Below are 15,940 nucleotides of genomic sequence, written 5' to 3' on the forward strand. Positions count from 1 at the left end.
TTCCACAGAAAACTGGACAACCACCTTATCAGTACCAAAACTCCATTTTGGTAGCTCATATTGAAATTGTTTCGTCAGGAAAGTTGTTAGGTATCCTCTTAACCATATCATACTAAAATTTGAACTGAATCTAACGATTTGATATTCTCATAAGTTGTAGACACTCTTGACTCCAAAACTTATGGGAACTGTTTTGACTTTTTCGAAACTCACCGGAGGAGGAACACCAATTGGAACTTATTGTTACTTTTACTTCCTGAGTAACTAAAAGGACTTGTTGTTGTGAAATGAAAACAAAAATAAAAAGGGAAATGGGGCCAAAAGCTTTGAAAATGTATGTTGCACCATGTGAAAGAAAACAAAGGGCAAAGTTTTTTTTTTTTTTTGGAATTATGGAGCATGTGAGAAAAGAAAAAGTTTTGAAGCTTGGTGCCGACAGAAAGAAAAAAAAATTTATTAACAAATAAAAGGGACAAAAGGAAGTGGAAAAATAAAAGGTTCTGATACTATTTATTTATGTGAATGATGTTGGTTTAAAATCCTTTCACAAATTCTATTTATTTAAAACAATTTATTTACAGTGGGTAGAATTATTACCCTTTGCTTTAAAGCTTTGGTATTTATGTGAATGATGTTGAATCAAAGCCCTTGTCACAAGCTTTATTTACTTAAAAGCAATTTATTTACCATGGTTGGAATTACCTTAGATATGTTAATTTCTTATGTGGGTTGATTTGGGTGCGGTAGGCTAATCGATTTCTTTTTTATAGTTTTCATCTGTTCAATTTCTTTGAAAGTTGTGACTTTTGAGTTTCAGAGAATAAAGTAATGACTTTTGAGTTACATTGGGCAAACTGAAATCAAAATGAAGTTCTAAGAGGTATAGGTAGAAATACGCCTAAAATGTTACTTGAAAACCTTCAAGGCCTAAACATCGCTTCATATTATCTAATGTTAAAAATGACTTAGGGTGTACTTAGATAATAAAATTTATTTAAAATCCTTCTACGCCTAAATAGTCATTTGTTATTACAACAAATTAGTCGTTTAATTTTAAATTTTGAAGTTGGCTGCATGCATTTGACAAAATGTTGGGTGGCCATAAAATAACTAAAAGAGAATTAATAAATAAAAATAAGTAAGTGGGTGAAGATGGTGACAAGAGGTGGAGGTGGGTAGAAATCGTTTTCCCAAATTAAGTATAGGGAGATGGTTTCCCTGGATAGCCCCCTTGCATCTATCTTCGCACTTTGCACTTGGCACGCTTGAATCCTCTTCTGGGTTGGTTGAAGTTGGCCCTAGTATCCTTTCATTTTATAAACTTCGTGATGTGCAAACTACCTTAAGTATCCTCCTCTTATGGGCAGATCAAACTTCACTCCGATCAGCAATAGGGACGACCCCATATGCATTGACTTACGGGCACGACGCGATGCTACCAGTCGAGCTAAGTATAAACTCGATGTGAGTAATCGAACAAAGTAGTTTGATTAGTGCCTAGTACAATCAGGCCATGAGGCAAGAGTTATAAGACTTAGAGGAAGTTCATCTTGATACTTATAATTTATTAGTGGCGCAGAAAAAGGTTGATGAGTGGGCTTATAATCGATGGGTCAAACTAAAAACATTGCGCAAAGGTGAGCTAGTTTGGCAAACTGTATTGCCAGTGGGAATTAAAGATCCTAGATTCGGGAAATGGTCACCAAATTGGGAAGGACCATTCATCGTCCATAAATTTCTTGGCAATGGGGCATACCACCTCAAGGATCGAACCGGTCTGATTCATAAACTACCAATCAATGGAATTTTTTTTTAAAATTATTATCCAGTCACTTAGGAGATGCAAGAATAAAAAGTTCATTTCATTAATTTTTTAAAAAAGGTGTACAAAGAAGAACTGATTAACCAATTTATAGCTAAAGACAAAGTTCTAAGAGGACAAAGGAAGGAAAGCTTTGAGGGTGGCTTTCAACTCTAACCACCTTACTTCGCCTATTATGACTTCGGCTTGCTGTGTTCTCTTGTCCATCTTCAGCTGCTCAATCTGATTCGCACCAGCCACGTATTCAGCCAAATGAGGTTTGCTTGACTTAAAAGCATTTGCAAGATTAAAGGCAACGACCGACCTAGTCGAGGCCAGACAGTTGTTCTTTCTTCACTTTTATCGCCTCGACCTCTGGACGAAGAGCCTTTTGAGTAACCGTTATAGCCTTAAAGTCATCTTCTGCCCAAAGAGCTCTCTTGAAGATATCAAAATATTCTTGGGTTCATTCTAGGATATAAGACATGAGAGTGACAGTTTCATTGCTCAATAGGCCATCAGCTGCAAGGTCGTTCAAACATTCTCCTACATAGTCAAGGCTTTTGCGTTCAAGGATTTAGGAAGTCGAGAAAGACAAGAGCTCCTGCAGCTTGACAGGGGCATTTGACTCAGTCGCTGATGCATAAGGTCCGACTATAGTGGCAGAAGGACCGGTCGTCCCCAAAGAACCTGAAAGAAGGGCGTTAAGTTCGATTTCCCATGAAGGCTGCGTGTAGAAATATATATGTTTAGAAAAGTCAAGTCAGGGGAACGGAAAAAAGGAAGTTTTGCTTTAAGACCTGTCAATAGGAGACTTCGGTTGTGTTTGTTGGTTCGTTGCTCGAATTTAGAGAAATTAATGGTTGAGCCCAATGTTTAAGGGTTCCTTTTAATTCACGTAGCCGATTGAGGCTATCCACATTTGATGGCCACTGAGGCGGCCATGAAATATAGATAACACCCTTTGATGCATAGAATTTTTGGTGAAACGAGTAATTGGGCACTTGGCATTTAATATTTTCTTGGTTTAGACTTCTAGAGCAGAAAGTTAATAAAAAGATAATGAAGGTTCTTACAAAAGACGAATTGACCTCCTGAGGAGGAATGCCAAGATTCCGATCTTGGAGATGAATCAGCGTTTCTACTATCGCTTCTGGTTCGACAGGAGGTACTGCTTCATGCCCCGCGCTCGCTTCGATTGCATGAGGGTTGACTTGGCCAATTGCTTTGACCATCGGCTGAAGATTGGTAGGTGGCAGTTTGGCCGACTGAGGCCGCCTCACCAACTGGGGTCCCTCACTCTCGTCCTCCTAGACAGAAAAGGCTTTTTCATTACTCTGAGAGATTAAAAAAAAATTGCTAACAAAATGGTGGTACCTCTTCTTCGACGACGATTACTGATTTCTTTTTAGGATTTGGGGGAGGACTTTTCTTAGCCAAAGTGGCCGCATTCCCCACAGCAACAGCTATTGGGCCGACCCCAGAGTTGTAGGACCTTCGACCAATAGAACGACGACTGGTTCGCCCATGGCCGGAATAGTGGGGTGAACTTTAGTCACCTGATCCATTGGAGGATTTTGCAGTTCTCTCATCAAGGCATCAACGATAGAAGGAGGGAGAGAAACGTTAGGAGCAGTTGCTCCCGTAGTTTGACTAGAGATAACATGAATCTCCTGCTCCTTTTTCTTGGCAAATTTCTTGACACGTTTTTTAGGCTAAGGAGCGTCTCCTGCAGTTTGGACTTCCGGGTAAGGTCGTTTGCTCGATGGAGTCAGCACAGTAGCTGCTGCCTTTGTCATATGAGGGGGAAGCTTTTTCTTAGTCGCAGCCATCATAACCACTTATGCCCTCTTTATAGTACGACCACCTAAAAACACTTGAGTTTAGGTCATAATGAAGTTTGAAATAAATAGATGAACAAGATAAATAAGAAGGTATATACCTTGGGTCGTTGATTTGGATTTTGGGGTGAGAGTCTTTTTGGGTCGATCGCCAAAAAGCTTCTAGGAGATTTCCTCGACCGAAACACTAAAAAAGTCCCTAGTGTATGGATCTCACCAGTCGATGAAGGTGCTGCCACATCTGGTTTCTAGAGTGTTCGATCGAAGGCGGAACTTTGAACATCGCTCCTTGAACCCCTTATCGGCTATTTCTCATTTTCTCTCCGAAGAGCCTGAGAGGCGTTATCGGTTCAGAAGCAAGTGAGAATCAAGGAACAATAGGGGGAACCCTTAGAGATAGCCCAGCTGACGAGCCAGGAAGTTAGGATGATAGACTTCCTAGCTTCCTCGTCAGGCTTCGTAACCGTAGGGTAGGTCACGAGTAATGATAAAGGATCCCCATGACATTCGGAGATCAGCTTCTTCGGCCTCTTCCCATGCTGATTATAGGAGGACAATAAATTATGGATATGTTCGGCGACGACAAACTTGGAATTTATCGTCTGACAAGCCCTCTAGGTTGAAGAAATATTTGAAGATTCTTTTGGCCGAGTGAGCAAGAAGAGGGCGTGAGGCCAGTTCTAAGCCCATTTCCTCGAAAGGGTTAAAGCTCGGGACTTCTGGCTGCATTGTCGAGAAATAGACCTGCAGCCAGAGATAGAAGACCCAGATTGGGCCGTTTTGGTGGGGGTCGATCTTCCCTGCAAAAGCATCTGCTAAACACCGATTGAGGTTAGCGAGGATGGCTGGGCTAAGAGCTAAGACAAGATCACTAGCTAGGGCTTTGGCAACTTGCATGTTCTTGGCCAGGCATTTATTCAATTTGCACAGAAAATATACTTGTTGTACTAATAGAATAAGAAGGCCTCATGTTCCCCCCTCTTGTGAGCTTCCTCTTTTAAGCTAGCAAAATGGATGATCAGGGTGTTGCAGTTAAAGAAGTTTTTGTGTAGCTTCTGCATGTCTTTTTTTTACGGTCTTTGGCCTCCTTGCATTAAGGCTTCAATAGAGCGATCTTCAAAAATGATCTTCACGTCCATGTCGAATCTATACCCAGAGATAGCAACATTGATTGAGAGGCCGGTTGGAGAAGTGCCAAGTATGGCTATGATATCTAACACCGTCGGACCAAGAGGGCTGAAGGGAAGAACCATCGTGTTGGTGGCCGAGCACCAAAAGCTTAAAGCAGCCATCACAAGTTCTCGGTCCAAATTCATCTTGATGGTCAAGAGTTTAATGGCATAAAAAATGATAAAAGATCTCCACTCGTCGTCGAAGTGTAGCTACATCCGAGTAACCCAAGCAGCCTAGTCCGAAGTAGTTGAGGGCCAGACACCTTGGAGTTTGGCCGATTCCCATTTCGACCAATCATACCTTTGGAACAAGGGTTTCAGGCAGTGTACTTTCAATATTTCGATGATGGTTTCTGGGACATCGTCCTTGAAGAGTGGGCCGAGAGTTTGATGGAGAACATTTGGTTCATCCTTGAATCGAATGGTCTTGATGGTGTTTCCATCAGTAATGTTTCGACACTTGTTGCATTCCTCAGTGAACTAAGTAATGAATGTATTTACAACCATTGAAGAGGATGAAGGTTTTCAGAGTTTCAAAGTAAGGTTAGTTTTCTGAGTTTGAGAGCAAATGGCAAAGAAATTTGAGAATTTTGAGAGCATAAAAGTCTGAATGAAGGAAGTTGGGTATTTATAGGCTTTGAGGAAGAAGACCAATGGTTTATTTTGAAAAGTTAGGGGTAGATTCAATCGCAATGTCATGTAATCATGACGAATACTTAGAGAGTCCAGGTGACAAGGACGAAAAACTCACAGATTAAGGATGCATGATGGTGTGTGATGGCGGGTTTTATGAAGAAATGACGTTTAGGTGCTCGCATGAACTCGAGGATGCCCAAAAGTTCACGAATCAAGGTTACATGATTGCATTTAGTGGCGAGTTTATAATGAAACGACGTTTCAATAGGCCACACACCTTAAGCGTCATTATTAGGGAGCTGACATGTCGGGAAGATGCCATGTGGCAAAAAGGCCTGACATGGTTGAAATCGTGTAATCATTCTCCATAAATGTATCTCAGTGATTGTGAAATTTGAGGTCTCTCAGTGTCCTTTAGTAATATGTTAAAGGGGCGATTTCACTTCATCAAGGTCAGAATTCGGCCAAGATTTGCAAGCCAACAACCTCAGAAGTGAAGGGGCAACGTTTGAGCCCAAAATAATATTATTGGGCCGAGCCTAGGTTTGTTCTCGGCCCAATACTCTTCCAAAAGTATTGTGGGTCGTCCAACCACCATAGGCCTCCTAATCAAGTTAGCCGAGTCCTATTGTTAGAATGATTGGTTTGGATAAAGGCAAAGAGGTCAAATCCTGGTACAACGAGGGGTCTCAAAGTTGAAGGCGCTAAGAATTAGGAAATGAATATGGTTCATTATAGAGTTTTCAAAGACCTGTTGGAACTTGGATTGGCCATTTAGGAGTTCTAGTCTGAGTGCATCTCTGGTTTAGCCAGGAGTAAGTTCACTGCTATAAATAGAAGATGATGTGCACCATGTAAAACCTCTAATTCAATAAACAAAACTGCCATGCGTAAACTCTCGCTCTACGCGAAACCTTTTAACAACTTTGAGATTTTTATTTTCTTTTTTCCCGCCAACACATTTTCAGTTTGGATAAACATCACTGTGAAGGCAACTGGCGACATCTTCAGTTTGGATACACAGCACTGAAGCCGTAGAATCAGCCGATCAAAGAGCACCTTCAGTTTGGATAAACAGCACTGCTTCTCGGCCAACTGATTACCTATCCAATTCTTGATAAACAAGGATTTTCGAGTCCTTGTTGGTAGAGGTCATCTCATCAGCCTTCTTGGCGAAGTGAGGCATTACCAAGTTACTACATTCAGCATATTGAAAGCCAAATCTGATATTGAACTTCGTAAAACTAGCAGCCTTGTCTTCAGGCTTTAGAACCCAAAGGCCGATACATGTTCATTCCTCGGTCGTAGTCACCAAATCAAGAAGTCAGCAGCCCGCAACATCAACACATTTTACTCTCCAGCCGAGCTCAACCGAAGAGTTGGCACGCCCTGCACATAACCGAATGACGTAGTTAGCTTATTAATTACTTGGCATGCACGCCACGTAGGTTTGTTAGTTTTTAGGGTCAACATAGATTTATGTGTGTTGGGTTACTTTAATGATGTGCAAATACCAGTAGGAGAAGATGAGCTGGGATTCACATTAGAATTATCCTGTAGAACTTGTATGTATGAGCGTCTAGATATTTATTGTTACGTTGAACTAATAGTGTGTGTGCTTATACTTGCGATTCATATGGTTTGATGTAAGAAGTGGATGTATGAGGTATGTGTATGTGATGTGTGATTATGTGACTGTACTTTGTAGTAGTATGCTACATGGATGGTCTTGCCTAGTTAATCCACATTAGAAAACCATATGAATTCTAAGGGTGACTTTGCTTGGTTAATCCACATTAAGGGGTCACGGTCTCGATTACGTGGTTTCCATAAGTGGTCATGGTTGGTTAATCTGCATTGGGGTACCATACTATTAGATGCATACCTATCATACTGCCTGGTTAATCCACATTAGAGGACCATAAGCATTCTAAGAATGGTCCTGCTTAGTTAATCCCCATTGGGGAACCTTACTATTAGATTATGGATGGTCTTGCCTGGTTAATCCTTATTAAGATACCATATTTATCTAAGGGTGACTCAGCCTTTTTAATCCTCATTAAGTTACATCGTTCTATAGGTGGTCATGCCTGATTAATCCGTATTGGGAGACCACGCTATTAGATGCTTATCTATGGTCCTGTTTAGTTAATCCACATTGGAAGAGCATACACATTCTAAGGACTGTTTCATTGGTTAGTTAGGAACCCTCCTCCGTTTTGAGTTCGTTGAGTTAGTCTGAAGTACCACTTCCTATTTGGTTTCGTTGTGTTGGTCCATAACCCTCATCTGTCTGGATTCCATTAAGTTAGTCAGGAATCCCATTTCCTATTCGATTACGTTGAGTTGGTCTGAAACCTTCCTAACCTCTAGATTCATGAATAAGAGTTTCTCAAGGGGTACTCTTTTATTTGTAACTTGAAGTTATCTTGATATTCTTCGAATCTATGTAGAGAAATATAGAGATTGGCTTTATTAACTTTTTTGAAATGATATTTGATCTTATTATTGATTAATGTGGTTAAATGTTAATATTGTGCATCTTTAGTTCATTAAAATGTGAATTGTTGTTGGAAAAAATTATGATATATATGGAAGATTAAATGATATATTGGTGTATCACTCACATTATGAGTTATTTGGCTCTGAGTTTCGGTCAGTTAATGCCATGAAATATTCCGGAACTAAACAAAATGGTGACCTATGAATGGCTTGATATGTCTTATGGTATGTAAGAAGCTTAACACAAAGGTTAAATGCAACCACAAAATAAGAGGAAAGGATATTACGTTGTTGAACTGTTGGCTTAGTTTTGGTCATGTCTCAAAAGTGAGTGAGAGTTAAATAGATGCATTTTGGTGTAACGTGTCAATCCTAGATGTATCTCGAGACCGGAGCTTGAAATTTGCCACGCAGACAACTAAAGCTCGAAAATATCTTGATACCCTTAAATCCACACGTACAGATCATCCGATATGCTAATGTCACTAATGCCATTGTGTGAACTGGCTCAAGACATAATTGAAGGCCACCAACCAAGAATTACAGTCATTGTCAGCGCCAAATGACATATCTAACCTTGCTCCAACATAAGGATATGGTTGAGGTTGCTCCTTCTCCATTGCCTATAATAAAACTAGAGGCCTTCAAACTCGAGACTTTTGTTATATTCAATCCCAACGATTAAACAAAAGCTTTCGTGAATATTTAATCAACCTAACAGCTTTTCATCACAAATCGAGTTGCCTTTCAACTAGAACTCTCTTAGCTCTTCAATTACAATCTCAAGGCCTTCCTTCAAATCAAACATTGCCTATGATCCCTGAGATCTAAAACTTTTATAGCTCGGCCAACTTGTGGTATGATTAAGTGGATGTGCAATTCTAACCATCCTGATTTCCTCTCTGAGGTGGATGTTTTGGAATAAGTCCAATCCGACAACAGTGATCTCGATGGACTTCTCTAGCATTATATTGTCTTTCATGGACTTCTCTAGCATTACATCAAGTCACGTAGCTTGACCTATCAACTTAAATTTTACTTTTGGAAATCTTTTTAATCTTGACTCCATCATGAAATGATAACATTTTGTTTCTCATTTTAATTTCTATTTTCCATTTACATTTTAGGCAAGCATACATGAAACACATTGAATTTTAAGTCCTCGTTCCCTCAAGACACATAAAAGAACTTTACCAAACCAGAGTCGCACTTTGTGCACAATCATACAAAGTTAGATTAACGCGCAATTTTTACACACACTCAAATAGTGGCATGCCTGTTCACTCTTTCTCTTAAACCATCTCGTGGCACTGAGATCGAAAACAATATTCAATGCAAATACATGTTGAATCCAATTCAGAGTCTGCCCGAGTTTTGATACCAACAACCAAGTAGAATAAATAAAACACTAAATAAATACAATTATGGCCAACTAGGGATGAGCATGTCCATGGCCTTATGGTCTAGTTAAATCCATCCAACCATGTCCTTATTAAAGTAGGACTCCGCCTAACATAGAGGAAAAGGGCCAAGTCCTTAATAGAATGGGGCCGTATCTAAGAAGATGAAAATGGACAAAGTCGTTGTTTGAAGAGAAGGGTCCAAATCTTTCTTTGAGTAGGGACCCGGCCTAGCAATGAGGCAAAGGGATCCAAGTCTTGTTTCGGCCTAACTAGGCCTAGAAAAGCAAAAGATGGTTCAATCCTTAGTGATGAAAACGAGAAAATATTTATTCTTCTATGATACAGCTTGGAAGACCTTAAGGTTGAACGGGGCCACTTCTAGATGGCCTAGGGAGGATCTACAAAGGGACCTTGGAGATTCAAAGACCCTTCAGCGATCCTAAAATGCTGCTAGAAATTTTTCGAGGGACCCCTCGTACTCAAACACGGGGTCTATGCTGGAGGTTGCAGCTTGCAACGAAGAAGACAACGGGGGAGAAGAAAGAAAACAGGGCCTTTTTAAAAAAGGAAAACTAATGAAAAGGGCTTGAAAACTTTGAGTTTTAATGATAAGGACAAAATAAAGGGTAAAGTGAATAGTACCAGGATTGACTTTTTAGTGTAAAAATGTGGTTTTTCGTTAAAGTGAACAGTACCGGGTGCTTTTCGTTAAAGTTCCCTTTTAAAAATTGGTCCAAAACGCAGTGTTTTGGCCTTTTTTTTTTAAGCCAATGAGACAAATGGTGTCGTTTGTCCATGATTCCATATTCTTTTAAAGCCTAGCCCCACATGGGCCATCTTTCTCGAGAGTCCCTTTTCCTTTTCCCATTCCTCTGCTTTTCCCCCTGATCCCTCCATCTTTCTTATATTCACCCAAAACCCTAAATTTCTATTCCCACCCAATCCCATATTATAATTACATTACTCCAATATCATACCTCCACTTATTTCAATTCTCCAAGCCAACACTATTTGGTTCAAAATTCAAGTAAGTTTTTGGTATTCTAATCTAATCTCAATTAAATTATATTAGATATTGGTGGAGATTTTTAGTCTATTATTGATATGATTGTTGATATGTTTTATGTTTGTATACTCATTTTATCATTGAAATTTAGATGGAATTTTTGTTTATTGGTTGATTGGTATATGTTTTGTGTTTTTGGTTAAATGTGTAGTTTAGAAATAAGAAATATGGAAAGATTTTTCAAGCCAAAGCCAATAGCACCATCTACTTGTTCAGGTAGTTCGAGCTCAAGATAAAATGAGTGTGACATTGATTTTAATAATTTTGAGAAAGACCCGGGAAAAAGAATTCAAATGAAGGACTATCCATCTAATATTCAAGATGAGGTCTGAAGAGCATATTTGCAAATGGGACCTTGTAAGCCTACAAAGTATGAGTTCCCATACACTTTGCATGCAAAGAAAAAGCGACGATTTGTTGTTTCGTGGTTTGAAGAATAAGATTGGTTGGATTATAGTATATCTAAAGATACAACATTTTGTCTTCATTGCTATCTCTTTAAAATCAACTTTTCACAATTAGGAAGCGATGCCTTCACTAGGGTAGGCTTTAAGAAATGGAAGAATGCAAGAGAATGTTTTGACAAACATGTTGGTCCTATGGTAGTTTCCACAATAAAGCTAGAGAAGTGGCTAGTAATCTAATGAACCAAAAGACACATATTGAAGCAGTTGTGATCAAACAGTCAGAAGAAGAGTGTATGAAATATCATCTTTGCTTGAATGGATCAATAGATTGCACTAAGTTCTTTTTGCGACAAGGCCTTCCTTTTTGTGGCCATGATGAAAGGGACACTTCAAATAATAGGGGGAATTATTTAGAGCTCTTGCAATTCCTTGCGGATCATGATGAGAAAATAAAGGAAGTTGTGTTGGAAAATGCTCCAGGAAATCTCAAGCTAATAGCTCATTCAATTCAAAAAGATATTGTCAATTCATGTGCCTTCAAAACTATTAAGGCTATTATGAAAGAAGTGAAGGAGAGTAAATTCTTTTCTATAATGGTAGATGAATCACATGATATTTGTACTAGAGATTGATTCATGTGATTCATCTACCATTATAGAAAAGAATTTACTCTCCTTCACTTCTTTCATAATAGCCTTAATAGTTTTGAAGGCACATGAATTGACAATATCTTTTTGAATTGAATGAGCTATTAGCTTGAGATTTCCTGAATCACATGAATCATTATAATGGTAGGGTGCTTGATCAATATCGAAGTTCTTTGTTGCCTGAAACCGTTAAAGCTTTGCTATGTACTAGAGATTGGCTTTTTGGCAAAGAAGGTAAATTTCATATTTCTTTGTATTTTTTTTTTTTGTTTTTTTGTTTTTTTTTTGCTTATATAATAGGTTATAATTGTTTTTCTTTTGTTCTTTTTATGTTTAGCTTTAGAGAAAGAGGGTGCTGACTTGGAAGAACTTACTGAAGAAATTTTTGACATGAGCCTTAACGAAAACTCGGGACAATGCTCCAGTAGTATTAGTCTTAATTAAGTATGGTATGTTTTTTAACTTGTTCTTTTAAAGACATTTTTCTACGTAATCTGCATATAATACTATCTGAGAGATATCATTAGGAAGACAACATCCTCCTCTGCAAATCAAACATGTTCGAATCTGCTCATTCCTATGCTTTGTCTATTAAATCTTGTTAAGCTAAGGCACAATGTGTTAAAGGCTATATAGGTGATGAGTGAAGTGTAGTTGGAAAATGGCTCTTCTCATTCAACATTTCTCCATTTTCCTTATTGTTGTGTTCTTTATTATTGCAGTTGGAAAATGGCAGCAAAGTACATTGTAGGATCTATTGTGGAAACCTTTGGGCTTGTGTATGTTTTCGACACTACTATATCTGACAAAAAAAAATATCAAGGAAGCTAATTAGAATGCTGCTAATTTTGGCTTGGGAGGATCAACCAAGCAAATATCAAGGAACTTATCAATGGGAGTGTACTTGTAATTAGGATATAATTCTGAGGCCTCTAAGTTGTTTGTTGTGAGTTCAATCCTCATCTGACCTTTGATGAATACTCTGTAAATGATTGCCGCACGTACATTGTCTGGGTGAGGAAGGGCTACAAGAAATAGAAGCATGTATCTGTTTTAATAGGGCATTAGACATTACCTATAGTAGAACTTGTACTTGGGCTCTTTTTACTGCACTAAAGAGCGTCGATCCGTGTATCTGTTTTAATTGTAATCTGCCATTCCATGTTGGCTCATGACTTGCATTGCATCCTCTGTTGCTTTTTTGCATTGATTTGGATGAAATGTAAAAAAAAATATAAATAAATAATAAAAAAATAAAAAAAAACAGTAACCGGTGAAACGAGTGACCCGTTAGCTTAACGGGTTGGGTTTAGATGACCCGTTAGCTTAACGGGTCAAGTTAAACCCAACGGATCATCTAAACCCGACCCAAACCCAATAAACCCGACCCGTTTATAGGCCTACATACAAGCAAAGCAAGATAAAAAAATAAATATCTGATCACAGTATAAAATGGACCGAGAAACAATATCAAGCGTGCCAAGTGCAAAGATAGAAGCAAGAAGGCTATTGACCGAAACCACATGCCTTTGTGGATTTTTACCTATTCACAACACGAAATCACCCTTGGATTTACCGTCAACAACTTCTACAAACTTAAATCTTTGTAAGAAACATAAAACCGGACTTATAGTAGATACATGCTGCAACTAAGGGCTGGTTTGGTATTGCTGTGCTTTGAAAAAAAGCTGCTGTGAGAATAAGCGGCTGTGCTGTGAGAATAAGCGGCTGTGAAATAAATCAGCAGAGTGTTTGGTAAACTTTTTTGTAAAAGTGCTTTTGAAAAAAAAAGCAGTCTGATATTGGATCTTTTCATTAAAGGAGCATTATAGTTCTGTGTGCTTTGAAAAAAAGCCAGTTTTCCAAAGCTACAAATTGCAGCTTCAGCTTTTTTCTTTGATTTCAGCTTATTCTCACAGCAGCTTCCAAAATAAGCCCTTTTTTTTAAGTTTACCAAACACCAAAAACACTCCCAGCTTTTTTTCATAGGAGTTTTTTTTTAAATCACCTCAACCCCAAACTGGGGCTAAGCTTGTTAGACTTGATATTATAGGCTGTGGTAAGGAACTCTGGAACACAATATGAAGAAAGTGACCTAACTTGATCCTCAACAAAGTGAAAGCGTCTGAACCAGCGAGTTATTGTTTGGCCATGATCAGAAACCAGAAAGAATGATATCTGGAACACCATATGCAGAGAGAATTGCCAAGAATGAGGGTGGACATTGCTAATGAGACTTTGCAACATCCACTTTAACTGTAATGGGGGACAAGCTATTCGTTAGGGACCTGACGATTACAACACTGCAGGCCAATGCATTCCATTCTTTAACTGTAATTGCTGTTCATTCCATGTCAAAGCTATTTTTCCATGTAAATTAATGCTACTTAACTATTCGGCATCATGCCTTAATCCCAATTTCAACTATTTTCCAACATTAATCAGAAAAACGACCACCTGCCCAAGAAATTGAAGATCAAGAAGAGCAATACTATATACCAAAACTCCTAATCACAAAAATGGCTTCGTGACCTTACTGTACTCTTTCTGATTCCACGACTAGTTTGAAAATGGTGCATGTCCAACTTTAAACAGAACAACTTTGTGCCAAACTCTAAATGACATAAGCAAGAAATATGTCACCAATTTGCCAAGAAAAACCCATTTCAATGAAGTGAAAAACAAGAGAGAAAATAAGCAACCAAACCTCAAAGATGTAGAACCCAGAGAGAACAGAGAACTATCTTGTTTGGGGAAATTAGTCAAACATGTGGTATGCAAAATCTCATCCTTCATGAATCAGCAACACAAGACACAACCTTGGACCAGTAACAGAATTTTAATCCTTTACAACTGTTTTGATGAAAACATAACCTTCACAAAAAATCTTGAGCTGAGCATTTCGTCAAACAGTTGGACTGCATAAAGTTCTAAACTTTTTTCCACACCAGAAAACAAATCTGGGATCGAAGTGGCAGAAAATATAATCAGCAAGCTGATCAGAGAACACCACCAATAGGAAAGAACTATATCGAAGGCACCGAAGAAAACGCACCATAAATTGAAAACCGGATGTTATTCCCAACACCGCACCATGTCCGAAGCAAAACCTGTTTCCTAAGCAAAACCCAAATCGTAGACCACCATCACGAACCCCTCCAAGATGAAGGCATTCCACTGGATCCAAGAATTTGCTTGAAAACCCATTTTCTTTCCTAGTGTCAGGAGGTGAATAACTCGATGAAAATCTGAAAAATTCCGAATTCAAGAACCAAAAATTCCCACTTCTATTTAATGATTGCGGAAGCACTGAAGAAATTAACAGAACCCACTAGACAACCGCATTCAGATTATACCACAATTTCAAAGACACATATATCACCAACAATCTTTACGTACAATCCATACCAGAACGATTACAGAAGCACTGAAGAACTTAACAGAAGAGAAATAAAACTAGAAAACAATGAAATTAATAAAAACTGAACCACCAGAATCATGTAGTGGCTTTGATACCATATTACCTACATTGGAGAAGTAGCAGAGATGGACAATTCTAAAACCAAGAAATGAAGGTTTTGTATACTAACTTTATAATTTGTTTACAGCAACTATATATAGCTGACTAGAGTACTACCTCATAAGTTTTGAGTGCCAAACTCTAATTTAACTCTTTCAACTAACTATTACATCATCGAATCCTTTACAAATGTGTTTTGATGAGTTGGTAATGATATATTTAACAAGCGTAAAGGCTGGTTTGGTATTGCTGGGCATTGAAAAAAAGCCACTGTGAAAATAAGCGGCTGTGCTGTGAGAATAAGCGGCTGTGAAATAAATCAGCAGAGTATTTGGTAAACTTTTTTGTAAAAGTGCTTTTGGAAAAAAAAAAAAGCAGTCTGATAGTGGGTCTTTTTATTAAAGGAGCATTGTAGCTCCGTGTGCTTTGAAAAAAAAAACCAACTTTCCAAAGCTGCAAATAGCAGCTTCAGCTTTTTCCTTTGATTTCAGCTTATTCTCACAGCAGCTTCCAAAATAAGCTTTTTTTTTTTCAGTATACCAAAAACCTAAAACCCTCACAGCTTTTTTTCATGGATACTTTTTTTTTAAGCACCTCACTCCAAAACCACCCTAAATCATGAAAGGCTGCAACACCATATGGATAAACCTGCATGCGGTAGTCATGATCATATATATGATGTACATTGTTCATTGCATTCAGGGGCTTGATGTTTCAAGTGTTGAACTGGGTTTCCATCATCATTGATGAATTATTGAAATGGACTAATTGAAACCCTACATCAATACTTTGTATAAGTTTGAATAAATTTTCTAACAAAGTCAATTGTTATATCCTTCATAGTTAGGTTGCCATGAAAAATCTGACTAAATTCTTGATTGTCCAACTATTTGAGAAAATTCGTATCTTCCACAAATCCGTCTAAAACCATGGCTTGGATTGTTT

The 15,940-nt window shown here is 38.3% G+C and overlaps 1 protein-coding gene and 2 long non-coding RNA genes across 7 annotated transcripts in view; 1 reads left to right on the forward strand and 2 right to left on the reverse strand.

Annotated features, from left to right (window-relative positions):
- Positions 1-15,940, reverse strand: part of LOC126582884 (beta-amyrin synthase-like) — a 101,272-nt gene that overhangs the window by 18,773 nt on the left and 66,559 nt on the right. The window lies entirely within an intron of this gene.
- On the forward strand, positions 11,638-12,647 carry LOC126582896 (uncharacterized). The gene is made up of 3 exons (XR_007609618.1): positions 11,638-11,709; positions 11,813-11,924; positions 12,198-12,647. It is a non-coding gene; the product is annotated as an uncharacterized LOC126582896 (long non-coding RNA).
- On the reverse strand, positions 13,502-15,216 carry LOC126582892 (uncharacterized). Of its 5 annotated transcripts, XR_007609614.1 has the most exons (4): positions 14,531-15,214; positions 14,183-14,435; positions 14,008-14,089; positions 13,502-13,731 (listed from the first exon to the last, which is right to left on the reverse strand). It is a non-coding gene; the product is annotated as an uncharacterized LOC126582892 (long non-coding RNA). The 5 variants fall into 5 exon arrangements; XR_007609611.1 differs by having other exon boundaries at positions 14,008-14,435; positions 14,531-15,216; XR_007609612.1 differs by having other exon boundaries at positions 14,013-14,435; positions 14,531-15,215.

This window comes from Malus sylvestris, chromosome 9 (assembly GCF_916048215.2).
Source record: "Malus sylvestris chromosome 9, drMalSylv7.2, whole genome shotgun sequence".
Taxonomy (NCBI): domain Eukaryota; kingdom Viridiplantae; phylum Streptophyta; class Magnoliopsida; order Rosales; family Rosaceae; genus Malus; species Malus sylvestris.